At 38.9% G+C, this 15,019-nt stretch overlaps 1 pseudogene; it reads right to left on the bottom strand.

Moving 5' to 3' along the window:
• Positions 1 to 13,025: 13,025 nt before the first annotated feature.
• LOC136122646 (protein lin-28 homolog B pseudogene) lies at positions 13,026 to 13,805 on the bottom strand (annotated as a pseudogene).
• Between the last annotated feature and the right edge of the window lie 1,214 nt (positions 13,806 to 15,019).

The raw sequence follows: 15,019 nt of genomic DNA, 5'->3' as shown, positions 1-15,019 counted from the left end.
TCCAACCTGAAGTTCCATAAAGGCAGAATTGGGTCTATTTAAGAAACTGCTGCATTGGTGGTTTCTGGCAGAGTTCTTACACATAAAATTAACCAGATTAGCAAATATTTTCATTTAATAATACAAGATGACATTACTATAATGTTTTTTTAATCTCAGACTTCCACTTTTGCCTCTGATGGAGTAGGCTGAAGCAGACTAATATTTGTACTATACAGCTAGATGTAAAACAAACAATAAAAAATCCACATCTGTTTGAAAAGGGAAAGCTGAGAAGAAAACCAGTATGTGGGAGGACAAGATCAGAGAGAGAAGGGAATCTCCAGAGAGGTGAACTGACATTTTGTGAGCCACCTCTTCTCTTAAGGCATTTGCCAATTCTAGGCATAGAACAAGGGACTGAGAAACCAAGCAGAGGAACCGCAGCTAAGAGTCAGAGCTTTCAGTAGATATTTGAACAATCTCACAGAACTAAAGAGATATTACAGGGGCTTTCCTCCTGATACCAACCAATTCTCTGATTGTCCAACACCAAGTGGTGTCCAATAATTCAATTCAGTTCTGACACTAACTACCTGGAGTTAGATCAGACCCCACAAGTTAATGGCTCTGTCCCACAAGACTGCCCCCACTTCAGATGCCAGCCACAAATGAGGTGCCCAGCTACTTGTATTTCTGCCCAGCTGACTACAGAGGTTCCCGACTCCACCTCGGGTTCAATAATTCACTATAATGACTCACAGAACTCAGAAAAACACTTACTTTACCTTTACTGGTTTATTATAAAGCATACAACTCAGAAGCAGCCACATGGAAGAGATGCATGGGGCAGGGTATGGAGGGAGGGCACAAGGCTTCCCCATCCTTTTTAGGTGCATCACCCTCCCAGCACCTCAAAGTATTCACCAACCCAGAAACTTTTAGGGGTTTTTATTGAGCTTTTGTCACATAGGCATGATCGATTACTAACACTCTTCAGTCCCTCTCCTCTCTCCAGAGATGGGGAGGAGGATGAGACTGAAAGTTCCAGGCTTCTGATTAAGTCTTGGTTTCTCTGGCAACCAGTCCCCATCTGGAAATTATCTAGGGGCTCACCAATAGTTATCTCAACAGCACAGAAAGTACTCCTTGTACTCCTACTCACTTAGAAATTCCAAGGTTTTAGGAGGTCTGTACCAGGAACCAGGGACAAAGACCAAGTATCCTTCTATGATACCATAGATATAAAACCTGAATTCAGGGCTCAACTTCCCCTTCCAGGAAGATGAAGTACATGTAACTCACCCATTCCTTTCACTCGACACAACTAAAAACTCTGGAGATTATATGTAAAACAAACTTAAAAAGACTCATGCGACCCACATAACCCAGCCATTCCATTCCTCACTATCTACCGAGGGGTAGAAATAAAAGCATGTGCTCCTACAGACTTGTACACAAATGTTCACAGCAGCTTTATTTGTAATAGCCAAAGCCAAGAGTAATCCAAATGTCCATTAACGTGTTAATGGATAAATACCTATACAATGAAATACTACTCAGCAGTAAAAGAGAACACAACAATATAGATGAATCTCAAAATAATTTTGCTGAGTGAAAGAGGCTAGAAAAGAAAATACTACACGTTGTATGATTCGATTCATATAAAATTTTAGGAAATGTAAACATAATGACAGAAAACAACAACACAGTGGTTGTCTGGCTATTAAGGGTCAAGAAAGCTTGGGAGAGAGCAATTATAAGGTAACAGGAGGAAACCTGGACAGTTTTACAGGTATACATGTATGTCAAAATTAATCAAGTTATGTACTTAACACACATGCAGTTTATCATAAATCAATTAGATTTCAAGAAATCTTTTAAAATTAATTCTATATTTTCCTATATGTACATGCAAATTATAGTAAAGCATCTACAAGCTTTCATATTAGAATGAAAAGCATGGTTACTTCTTGGAAAGAGAATGGAATTGGGGTTAGTAATCAAAGTGGAGTTTTTCATTACCTGTAGTTTAATCAATACAAGGAGAGCACACTTATTCTCACAAGTGAAATTTAAAGTAAAATAATTACAAAACAATGTGATGAATTCTATCATCCTCTCAGCGTGAACCCAAATTAGGAAGTGACTAACTCCATAGTACAGGCAGAAATGGAAAAAGAGAATGACTTTCAGAAAAAAAAACTTCAGAGAAGAAATAATACTTGGTATGAATCTTGAAGAATAGGATTCTTTAAGGAGAGGAAATCTAGAGATAATAAGCAGTATCTGAGAAGGATGACCAAGGGATCAGTGCAGTGTAGTGCCAGGGTAGGGCAGATACGGGGAGAATAGAGTGTGAGGTGAGAGGAGTTGAAAGCTCCGCCAGCAAGGAGCTTGCAAAGGATGGGTAGAACACATGAGGAAGGAAGAGTCAGTGCTGTGGGGAAAATATGAGGAAGCTTAGAAAGCAAAAGACAGCCAGAGAAAAATTTTAGCAGAAACTTAATATGATAAAATTTGTGTTTTTTTTAAATCACCTTGGTGGCACTGTAAAAAGACACCTTAATAATTTGTGTGGGAGAAGAAGAGTTCCTTTAGCTCAGGCATTAGAATACAGAGAGAGTTGGATTTAAAGGATCATTATAGTGTTAGAACATCTCACTGAGTGACTAAAAATACAGCAGTTTGGGGATTAGCTGACTGAGGAAATTATTACACAAATAACAGAGAAGGAAGGAGTCTCTCTGTTGTTATTTTTTTGTTTTAATTCACTTCGTTTGTTTGGGATTTAGTTTTGCAGAGGTGGCAGTGGTTCGTTCCAAGCATAAAGATTTTTTAGATTTCTGCAATATCTGCGGATGAATATAAGTCCAGCACTTAGGAAAGAGGTTGGGCCATCAGCCAACAACATGTAAGTATTAGCTGAAGCCCAAAGACAGAGACTAGAAGCTAGCTAAGGGTAGAACCCCATAGAACAAAACTACTTAAAGTATAGGCAGAGAAAAAGAAAGATGTTGATTGAGAAGTGAGGTTGTGGCAGCTATGGATAGAGAGCACATAAAAAGCAATGGAGAGGTGGAGAGGTCAAGAGTTTTAGCAAGAGAAAGGGGACCAGGAGGATGAAGAGTGAAAGGGATCATTGGAACTGGCCATTGGAAGTCATTGATGGTGACCTTCGAGAGGGTCTTTTTGGTAGAGTGTGAGAGTAGAAGCCAGACTAGAGTTCGTGTTGAGGAAGTTGAGATGTTGACTATAGATTAGGCATTCGAATGGTCTGGAGAGAAAAGAATGAAAGAATTAGGGTGGCAGCTTGAGAGGAAGGCTGGCCAAGGAAAGGAGAAGCAGGACATAGAAGCAGGAGTGGAGACAAGAGAATGGGGGTTTGACTTGAGCAAAGTCCTAGAAGACAAAAGAGGATGCAGTCAAGGGTACTGGTTCCGGCAATTGAGAAGGAAGTAGCAATGCAGGAGGCCACAGGTAGTGAGGAAAAATTAAGCTATTTCATACCAGGTGACTGCCTCTTTTTTGTTTTGTTTTTGGTAGGAAGTCAAATCATCTGCTAAGAGTAAAGACATTAAGGGTGAAATGATTTGATAAAGAAGACTTATAAAGGTTTTAGAACAGACCTCTGTGATATTATGTGAGGAGTTAAATAAGAATATATTAACAGCCCAGTTGGCCTAGCTGGGCTTCGAGATGTGTTTACAATGGCATCTGTTGGGCCCTTTGGTGACTCTAACCCCACAAGGCTTTATCACTAAGCAGCGGTTTTCTGGTTTCATGATGAAATCACCTGGGGCACTTTAGAAAGCACTTTCTCCTGAGTGCACATCCCAGGATACCCTGATTTAATCGGTCTGAGGTACTAAGAATTTTAAAAGCTCATTCCAATATGCAGCCAAGCTTGAGAAACACAGTACTCAACCCTCACTTCTTTCATTAGTTAAACCCAGGACTGAGTTCAAAACACTGAACATAGTTGGATTTGAATTAAAAAGTGAAACCTGGGCCTCCAAGATAATAATAAATGTTCATCAAGAAACTTCAGGAATTATAACCATCTCAATGCTGCACACATTCACACTTCAAAAGTTTATATTTTCATCACCTAGGCTTGCAGTTTTTGTATCCCCACATCAGCAAAACTGTCATAAAATCTAAGGAAATTTTTAAAACTTATCAGCTATCTGCCAAGTAGTGAAACAGGATGAATGATGTCAGGTTTACATTGTCCATCATGATTGATGCAGACTAAGCATATTTATTCAGCAAAACTATCATCTTGATTGTTCTGGGATTTTTTTTTTTTTCTTGCTTATTTCTCATACTGTTTTCTAATCTAAAACAAATGCCATAAAAAGTAATATAATGAGTAAGACAAGAGGAAATTTCAGTCTGGGTTTTACAGTCCTGTCATTTAGAGTCTGGACATCAGTTTTGCAAATTCACCTATGATTTTATAAACCTGGCAAACTGAGTCATTCTTACCAATTTCAGGAAAAAAGAAAATTATTCACTCAAATGTTTTCTGATTTTGACACTAATTCTAATTGGGATTACCCAGTTTGAAAAAAGCCACAGGTGATTATAAATAGCAAATTAAAAGTAGAGGGGATTGCTAAAAGGAGTCATAACGCCAGAGGCAAGAAACCAGAGCTAACACAGAGAAAAGACACAAACAGCTAACTCCCATTCAAAAAAAAGCAGACATAAGATCTCAAAAAACAAGTCATTTCAATTAAAGACAAATGGCCTTCATACCTCAAGATTCTCTAAGGCCTAGTAGAGACCCTGAAACAAGGACAAATTTGTGTTTAATATGTTTGATTTATACACTTTGTGTTTGTATGCATATGTATGTGTTATATATATAAATATTGGGGGGCATGCATTTTTTTAATTTAGAGAATTAATATATTTGGTTATACCATCCTTGAAAATCATAGATAAATAAGGGACTAGTTTATTTTAATCATGTTATAGCAGAATAAAGTCCTTGCCTCTGGTAAAAGCAGATGTGATGTCAATCTGTTAGAGCATCCTTTCTTCTGTAGCATGTCAGATAAACTCCCTCTGATCTCAAATTTTGGGATCCATTAATCAATCAAATCATCATCCCTTTTCAATCTAAGATAGTTTTATTACCGGTTATTGTGAGTTTACACTAATCTTAGTTCATTTCTCAGAGATGAAAAGTAATCCTCTTTCAGTCTAGTATCATTTACATCTTTCCCGTGAGTTCATTCCAAATCAAAATGAAGGATGAGTTACTCCTAGGACACTTCCCTGTAGAGAGTTGTCATCATGGTATACATCATCAATTGACTTTCCTTACTTTTCCATAGATTTAGAGATGCAACTTTTGAAGGGAACCTGGAAATTTTTACCCACTGAATTTAACAGTGTTTGTATAGTAATACCATCAGCAGGCATATGATATCTAGGACCTTTAAGAAAACACATGATCAAACCAAAGTGAATAGAGTAATATGTGTCCATGGAAGGTATTTATTAAGTATTTATTAAGATACTTAACCAACATTCAAAAATGCACATACTCCAGCAAGTTAAATATAAATGGATTTGTAAACTTCGGAGGATCACAAGAAATAATTCATGTCCAAAATTGAGACCTTAGTAGCATTCAGAAAGTTTGTTCAATATCTGAGAATCTTAAATTATTATCCAAATGAGAAGATAAGGCCCAAATGTAAACTGGTAAAGCATACTAAAGCATTTATTTATGAAATAAAAAGCATCAATGTTCATTTCCAGAAAAATTATAGAAAAGGTAAATGCACTGAATAAAATATAATAAACATCCTTTTAAATGCATAGGTGAGCTTGCAAAAAGTAAGAAAAAAGTCCAGGGGTCAAAGGAAGACAACTGAAGAATGAACCATCTCAGGCCTGGGTTCAAGTTTACAGCACTCATCTGGTCAGTGAAGTTTAACTAGCAGAGGGTTTAATACAAAATACATTCTACAGGGCTTCCCTGGTGGCACAGTGGTTGAGAGTCCGCCTGCCAATGCAGGGGACACGGGTTCGTGCCCCGGTCCGGGAAGATCTCACATGCCACGAAGCGGCTGGACCCGTGAGCCATGGCCGCTAAGCCTGCACGTCCGGAGCCTGTGCTCCGCAACGGAAGAGGCCACAACAGTGAGAGGCCCAAGTACCGCAAAAAAATAATAATAATAAAATTTTTAAAAAAAAATTTCTAGGACCAATGATACTCCTAGAACTCTAAGCAGAACAAATGCAAACCCTTTCAGGAGAGACCGTCCCTTAATCCAGGTAAAAAGGCTCACTAACTATAAATTTCAGCTGAGAATGAGCTTATTCTCATTCTCCAACAAAAAAGTCAGACGAAAGTACTACCTTTGAAACAAGGTGCTACACTGAGTAGCTGTGCTTTCACTTATTGTTTTCTCTATGGTCACCCCAAGTGATCAAGTTGGTTTTGCAGATGTTACTTTCATTTCTAAATTTCACTCACTGCTCATTTTTCTCACTCTTCAGACATAAGCTTTCTATATGACTTTTTTTCTGTATTATATCCTCAAGTCCTTACATGGTTGTGGAGTAGAAGGCAGGAAGCACGGAAGAACAAAGAAATATGGTCTTTCTTTTAACATCCAGGCTTATTCAATAATCTATCAACTAGGAGTGAATTTCAACTAATAGGGTTAAAGTTAAGCAGTTACATATTTCCAGAGGAAAAATCAGTAAATAGCTTATGGCAATTATTTTTTTAAATAACTTGTTTTTGCGGTTATGTCACAGAATTATTATGGATTCAGTGTAACCTCCTGCACTTTCTTCATGCATATATAAGTAAACTGATAATGAATTAGATGTTTCAGGATCCTGAAGGAATGCAGAAATATGAAAAAATTTCTCAATTATCAGAGGGGTAAATCGCTTTCACCTAGTTGAAGTTTAAAGTACATTTTATGTATTCCATTTCCTCAAATGTCAGAAATCTCCACATGGAATTCTATTTACTAAAACATATTATTTCCTGACTTTGGCAAATTGACATTCTTGTACAAAGATAATTTTAGTGACTGAAATTCTTTTTTTTTTTTTGACTCGTGAATTTGTTTTTATTTTTATTGGGCTATAGGGGATGGGTTGGGAAATATCTCTGTAAGTTATGCCCTACTAGGGAAATGTCCATTCTAATTTTCCTGGGATAGCTTTTGGAGCTTTTTCTTTCTCTTGGAGCTGCTGCTCTTGCTGGCCCTGAAATTCTTCTTAAGGAAGGTGTAGGCAAAACCTCTGGGAGGTCAGCTACTCTCATGAATAACAAGGACAGCCCCCTAAGAGCAGCAGTCCTAGATACTGCCTGAAGCAAGAAAGATATGTGTCTGTCAGAACGTGAGGACTCTGTGGTGGAGTCCCCTCTTTGCCCTATGGGTGAGTGTTCTCACCTTGTGATTCCAAAGATCACCTCCAAAAAGACATTCCAGATTACTCCAAAGGGCAACTCCAGGCAAAGTTCTGTCTCTTTTAGCAACTTCCCTGAGAGAATGAATTTGTTTACAGAGCAGCCAGCCACCTTAGTATATTTCAGAGTATGTGGGATAGAAATCTGAAATTTTAAATCAATCCTGTGAACAGAGCTTTTATTTCAGCTTCTACTTTGTAGGACACACAAAAAAATTATGAAGACTTCATACATTAATATACTTCAAACTACACAGGAGGAAAATATCAGATAGAGTAAAAGGACAAATGTTTGGATTTCCTGGCATAAATGTCAAAGTTTACTTATTATTTGTGTATTTATTTAGCGAACATTTACGTCATGTTTTTGTAGGACACAGTGCTGGGCACCGAGGGAATCAAAGGTGAGTAAGACACTGTCAGTGCTCTCAGGGAGGTCATAGATAAAAATGTGAAGAGAACATTGTGAACCTTCACTTCAGAATATTTATGATTGAGTTTTCTCTTGGCTTCTCTCCAGTTTCTGCCAGAAGTGGGTTGCCTGAAACTATGTTCTGTATCTTAGCAGTGGCTTGGGGCAAATTGCTTTTACAAAATGTTATTAAATGAAAAGCAGTCAGGATAACTTGTGCTCCATATTTTTAAGTCACAGGAAAGTGACAAAAGGTAAGAGTCAAAACTTCTGCAATGACTACCTGAAGCCAAAATAACTATTTGATTTGGTACCGGAAAAGAAAAATCAGTTTGCTCCCAGGCTGAGAGGCTGGAATGGGGTAGGAGTAATATCAAGCCACTTGTTACTCATTATGCGGCTTATATAACCCCATCAATTTTTACTGCATCCATGCGTAAGCCATAGTTTTGGTGTTTTTTTTAATGCCAACATTATATGTTTTATTTTTAATCAAGTAAACCTCAAAATAACCATAATTGGCAGAATAAGACATTAGGCATGAGATGAGAAAATAAAATCCACGGTCTGCAGCAAGGCAAACAGTACTTGTAGTCCATCAGGATGACTGTACATGAGTGAAATGCCATTCTGACCATCTACTCCTTTTTTGTCCTTTAAAAACATACAGTTCAAGTGTTTTTTATTTTCACTTGTAAACAACATGAGCCAAAATGGACAATGAGGTCATCTAAATACTACACAGGATAATTTTAAAGCACTAGATAAAACACCATATTAAAGACATATAGAAATCAGTGTTCACTTTGGTCTCTATTATGGTTAAAGTTGTTAATACCAAGAAGCAACACACACTCATTAAAGCCAGCTGGTGGTGGGTGCCAGTGGTTGGTAGCTGTAATTCAGGAGGTAATCAACACCATCATTTTCAAGCTGGTAACTCTCACACGTGTGAAGCCACAGATGTATCAAATGTCCTGATAGTTTCTCACAGTACAGCACTTTGCCGTAACTTTGCAGCTTTGCTCCAAGTAGACAATTTAACAACCATTCAGAGGTCAACCTCTCACTCTAACTGAACAACTATGACACAGATCACACAACCACCACATCTGAAAGAGGCTGCTGACAGCAATGTAAGACAGAATTGTTTGCTTTTAACAAGTTGTTCTTCCCTAAAACAAATAAACCTCATTAAGACAGCTGGAAAGTTAACGTCAGTGCAGCTGCACTTGTACATACTTCCCCAAATTTTATAACCAAAGGGGAAATACACATATATATTTTATGATAAACATTTCTTAGAGAAAACAGTTAAATTAAATTAACTTTAAGACTTAATGAGATCTCCCATGTCCTGTATAATTCATCTTACAGCGAATGTTACAAAGTCTATTAACACTTATGGGCTTCTATTCACAAACTAAATACAACTAGCAGTAACTTGGGGTCACATTGGTGCAAAATAAAACTGGGCCAGAATATGAAAAAAATATCAGCAAAAAAAACACCCTATATTTATTTGTAGATGGGCCAGTGCTAATAACATGATGTTTCTTGATCTTTTCCCCTAAACTGCATGCCAAACTTGCAAGTTATAAGCAAGTGAAAATCCTTCTAAATCTTTCAATTGTAAAAATACATCCAAAGGTGTCTAGTAAAGACTAGAAATGCAAGTATATCTACTATAATCTGCCATGAAGCAATGAATAGCTCACAGGGCTAAGAGACCGGTAATGCCTCTTTCTTAGGAATTACAATTGTGTTGACATGGGGGGTGAGGTCAAGGGGCAACTAATTCACAGACCCTCTGCCCAACCCATTAGCAACTCCTGTAAACTGATGCGTCACACAGACCCTACCCCTCAGTAGCTAGAAATGGCATTGCACATCTACTTTATGTTCACTCCTTGGCAGCCAGTGTTAGTTAATTATGTGTCTGGGCTATAATGCTGCAATACACTTGGCCTCAGGGCAGCACAGACACAAATGAAGGAGACTGGCATCTCTGATACTTTTGCCCAGCACAAAAACACTCATACAACCAATCTCTCTTCCCAACCTCTTCCCGCTACCGACCGACCTCTGGGCAAAGTAGCTATTTCCAAGATTGCTTGTGTGTTCTGTTTTGCTTCAGTAGAAGAGTCCCTATAAGTCTTTAAACAAAATACATGATAACTTGAAGGAAATGCTGGGAGACGGCTAACTAGATGAGATGCTTCATTATTCACAAGTGTTTGTCAGAAACACGCAGTTGTGAATTGCTATCTATACCATAGATAACAAGGTCTGTACCAGAGCATTATCAACCATTGTAAGGCTGGAGCAGCATAGAGGTGTGCTATGCATCAACTATGAGGTAGCCTTTTGCTGTAAACAGAATAATATTTCACCCATGTAAGTGGACACTGTGCTTACGTCAGTGATATTCACATGTGCAAGGAGGTGAGGAAGTCTCCTTTAGAGTACTTTTCACATGAAATAAAAATAGGAGAACCGATATCTGATATTCAGAAATTTTGATCTATGTCAAACTCAGAGGTTAGTTATTACTAACATCGGTACATAATACTTATATAAAGGTCTAAGTTATTTGGTTTGCTTTGAGTAAGCAGGACTGTAGACTATTCTGTAAAGAAACAAAAATACTATATGGTATGTTCCCTGAGCAAAGTTCTTTGTCCTGAGTGTGTTATGTAATAGTGATAATATTCTTATATAAAAAATAAACCCCAACTTTTAATCATAAGATAGGTTTGGTATGTGCTTAGTTCAGTCTGGTGAGATGCTGAAAAATGATTTCAAGTTGCACCCATAAGGTCCATAGTTATAACATGTTTCTTTCTGTCTGTCTTTTTTTAAACCATGATCTCAGCTCTGAACTTTTTATATGTAAACAGGGAAGGTCCAATTCTCAAGTCCATAATTTCCTATTTCTAATAAGGTCAAGGAACTTTGGTTTGAATTTTCAAAGTGGCTTACGTTTTGTACTTTTACTGTTAACCTGCTTATTATACCTGCTAAAAACTTAAGCAACGCCACTTTGATTTGTCTACATAATTTAAATAAGCTTACGATCCTCACATAAGGCAAGGAAGTACTTCTTTATCACATTCAATATCATCAAAGGTAAGCTTTGCATCACAGCACACTAATATTTCAGTATGTCCCATGGAGATTCTCACAGACACTGTCAACTCAAGCTGAGTTGACAGTGATATGGCGGCCCAGCCCGAGGCTCGCTCTCCTTCTGTGTGGCTTGCTTGCTTAAATGGCAGCAACCGTACAACAAGCCTCCCTCGGCAGGACAAGTCGGGGAGGGCGCAGAAACTGTTCAGCAGAACGTGTCTCATTTGAATCATGCTATTTTCTGTTTCTGATTATCTGAGCTTACACCAACAGGCTCATACACAACTATATTTATTGCCAATGTTAAGCATCGCCACTAATTGGTACCTTCTCGGAGATGTTTCCGAAAGTGTCCATAACATCTAGAACCAGGATGACACCAGAATGAATGTTTTTCATGACTGAAACCTGAAGGGACCAATATTATGATTGGCCCTCAGCCAGTTTATTAATATAACTGAGGACCAACCTGAGAAGCGTCTCTGTCCCCATCATTGAATGTTCATCCTGAATCTCCCACATAGGTCCTTTCCATAGCAGTACTGAGGGAATTCCCCTAAGATGAACTGTATTGTATAAAATACTCCTAGCTCTCCGGTAGGAGAGGTTTGGGAACCTCCTGCCCCAGGCTCATCACTCTAGTCGCTCGCCATCAAACACGGTGCTTTTTTTTTTTTTTTTTTTTTTTTTGCAGTACATGGGCCTCTCACTGTTGTGGCCTCTCCCTTTGTGGAGCACAGGCTCAGTGGCCATGGCTCACGGGCCCAGCCGCTCTGCGGCATGTGGGATCTTCCTGGACCGGGGCACGAACCCATGTCCCCTGCATCGGCAGGCGGACTCTCAACCACTGCGCCACCAGGGAAGCCCCAAACACGGTGCTTTTTAACATTATTCAAGGTCATATGTAATTGGGCAATTGTGAGCATCCACTTAAGTTCCATTCTCAACCCTGGCATTTTACTCACATCTGTGCTGTTTCGTTTGTTTGTTTTAGAAACAAGTTAGGTAACTCTCCAGGGGAGAATAAAAACAGCCACCAAAAACATACACCAAACAACTGCAGTTTTCCTCCAAGGTCTTCAGTAGTAAACAAGGAGGCCTCAGCTCGAAGTGACGGTTGGAAGGATTGACTCAGTCAAGGGAAGCTGCTGTTGCCACAGTCCCTCAAAAACCTCACAACAGGTAAAAGATTATAATGAGTATCAAAATACCATTGAAAACAATCAAGTCACTACCTTTATACATTGCCCTCCCCTTCATTTCTCTGAATAGTCATCTAATTTACAATCAAAGCATATGAATTAAAATCACTGAAATATCGGCATAGAAATTACACATTCATTGTCTTTTCTGGAGTTATGTATACCAGATTCAAAAAAGCTTATGGCAGTCAGAGGCATATGGAGTTAAGGTACTGCTTTCAAAGGGGGAGGGGTGGAGGACACATTCTACAGATATCAAGAAGAGGCAATCCCAAATTCGGGAGAACTGATGTCTTAAAAACCTTTAGTACTATATGATTGGCAGCTCTGAGATCTGAAGTATCCTTTGGTTCACACAGAAGGTAACAGTCATTTTTTTTTTTCCTAATGCAATATAAAGGGAATGGTATTTCAAGAAAAACTCCAAGGGTTATTTTCAAAACCATCTAAAATGCTTCACCTGAATTTTCAATTCTTGGGGATGTCCAATTCTGCGAGGGAGGGTGTGTGCTTACATCTCTATACCCACATATATAAAGACAAACCCTCTTTATATATATGTCTACATTCTATAGAAAATCCTCCTACACACACACAGACTCAGGCTCTCTCCCTCTCACACGGGCACATACAGATACACAGAGCATCGCATCCTCTGAGTCACGTGACACATGACACCCTGCTCAAAGGTAATTTGCTTAGAGTGATTTGTCTGTTTAAAAAAATTCACTGTTCCTCAACAGGAGTTAAAAATCCCAGGTCAGCTGCTGTTTGTGCAATACTGTTTCCCTGTATTTGCATGAGGTAGACTTCCCAACCGGGGAGAGAAAACGATACATTAAGAAAAAGGGTCATGTCTTTTTCCGTTTTTGAACGGAAGGCCCCATTTTGCTTTGATCTTCTGGTGCTGCAGATGACTTTGTGGAGGAAGCTCCTGCAGGTGACGTGCCTGGCCACTCTGAGACCTTGGACCTCGCCTCCTGAGAAAACGGTGGTGACGGATAGCCGTACCCCGCCCCGCCCCCACCTCTCGAGGGAACGTCGAAGTGCGTGGCTGGGGCTCTGCTTCCGGTCTTCCCTGAGAACGGGCGGGCGGCTGCACCCAGTTCTGTGAGGGCAGGTCGCCACCATGTGCGTGATGCTCTGACAGCAATGGCACTTCTCTGGCCGAGGAGGAAGACTACATTCCTTAGCATGACGATCAAGGCCACCACCACTGTAGCATCGGTCTCCTTTTGGTTTTCTTTTTTGTAGTGTCTTCCCTTTGGGTCTTCTTTCACTTCCTAAACAGGGGCTCCCACCAGTCCTGTTACCCATATTGATTCAAGGCCTTTGGAAGATTTTTTAAATGTGAATTCCACTGGTTCTCCTTCTTTTAGGCTTCTAAATCCTTCCATGAATAATTTGCTTCGGTGTACAAACACATCAACTAGAATATCCACGGGGCTTCCCTCTCGGTTTATCATGGAGATGAATCCAAATCCCATTCACACCTTGAACCACTTACAGTGGCCAGTTCCGTGCAAAATCTGGGATTCCTCCTCTGCCTGCTCTGGCAGCTTCCCGGACTCTTCTCTACCACCTTTGCTTGCCCTGCCTGGGGCTGATGAAACCTGGTTGAATGACCTCATTGTCTTCTGAAGAACATTTAAGAAATTTCCGCAATGAAGACACTAAATACATTCTGTAAGATATTACTCGAAAACACTCAATATTTATCAACGTGCAGTTAAAAAAAAAAATTTTTGTTTTGGAGTACAAATCCTCGTAAGGCACCCGCATCCCGTGTTCCAGTCAATAGTCAGTTACTGCTCCTGCGAATGTATCGATTCTTTGTTGTTTTCTTTTCAAAAGCAACCTAAGCCCAAGTGCGTTTTTCTCTGTTCTCCTCAAATCCTTAATTCTAATTCATAAGCCATAGTTTCTTATTCTCAATAGACTGAATCCCTGAAACACTTTTCCTGCATTTCACAGACTTCTCATACCTCAGGCCATAGTTCCAGAACCATGACTCCTGACCAAACCAAGTCCATAATTGTCTCACCCCTTTCTGAGCTCCTACAGTAGAATCAGACAACCCACTCACAAACTCTGGTATAGTTGCCCTGTGTGGTTCTCTAGTCAGTCATGGTAACCTTCATGAGAACAGGAATCTCCTGTCTTTATAACTAGTACCTCGCATGTCCCTGAGCAAAAATGGGTTCTTATTAATGCTAATTAAATTTAATTCTACAAGAGTTTCTAAATTACAAATATATTTATAACTTATAAAGAGTAAGGAGAAAAACCTTAAATCTTGTCAGAAAAATGGTTCCTCCAAATTATACAATAACCCGAGGGGATGTGAGGATATATGTATACATATAGCTGATTCACTTTGTTGTACAGCAGAAACTAACACATTATTGTAAAGCAATTATACTTCAATAAAGATAAAAAAAATTATACAATAACCCTAAGAACAAGGACCTTTGAGTCATGTTTTTTCTCTTAAGCACCCAGCATTGTGCCTGACAGTAGAAATTTAATAAAAGTTTATTTTTTGGCCCATGGTTGCACAATATGAAACAGAATTAAATGCTATTAAATATGAGAAAAAGAGTATGTATCGAAAATCATTCTATTTTTCAAGGCAAACAGTAATCTGTTTGCTCAGATAAGCAGATATATACCTGAAGAATTATAGGTCAGCATCCACTATACAAGAGCATATAATTAGGATTTCTGTTTATTTAGTGCATTATTATCTTAAATAGCATCACAATTTTTACACATAACAGACAATAACATACAGAATCAATGAGCCACAGTCTCTAGGATCATAATAAAGAAACTGAAATCTGCT

This window comes from Phocoena phocoena, chromosome 4, assembly GCF_963924675.1.
Source record: "Phocoena phocoena chromosome 4, mPhoPho1.1, whole genome shotgun sequence".
NCBI classification, from domain to species: domain Eukaryota; kingdom Metazoa; phylum Chordata; class Mammalia; order Artiodactyla; family Phocoenidae; genus Phocoena; species Phocoena phocoena.
Note: the sequence above shows the minus strand (reverse complement) of the source record. Positions and strands in the feature narration are given on the sequence as shown.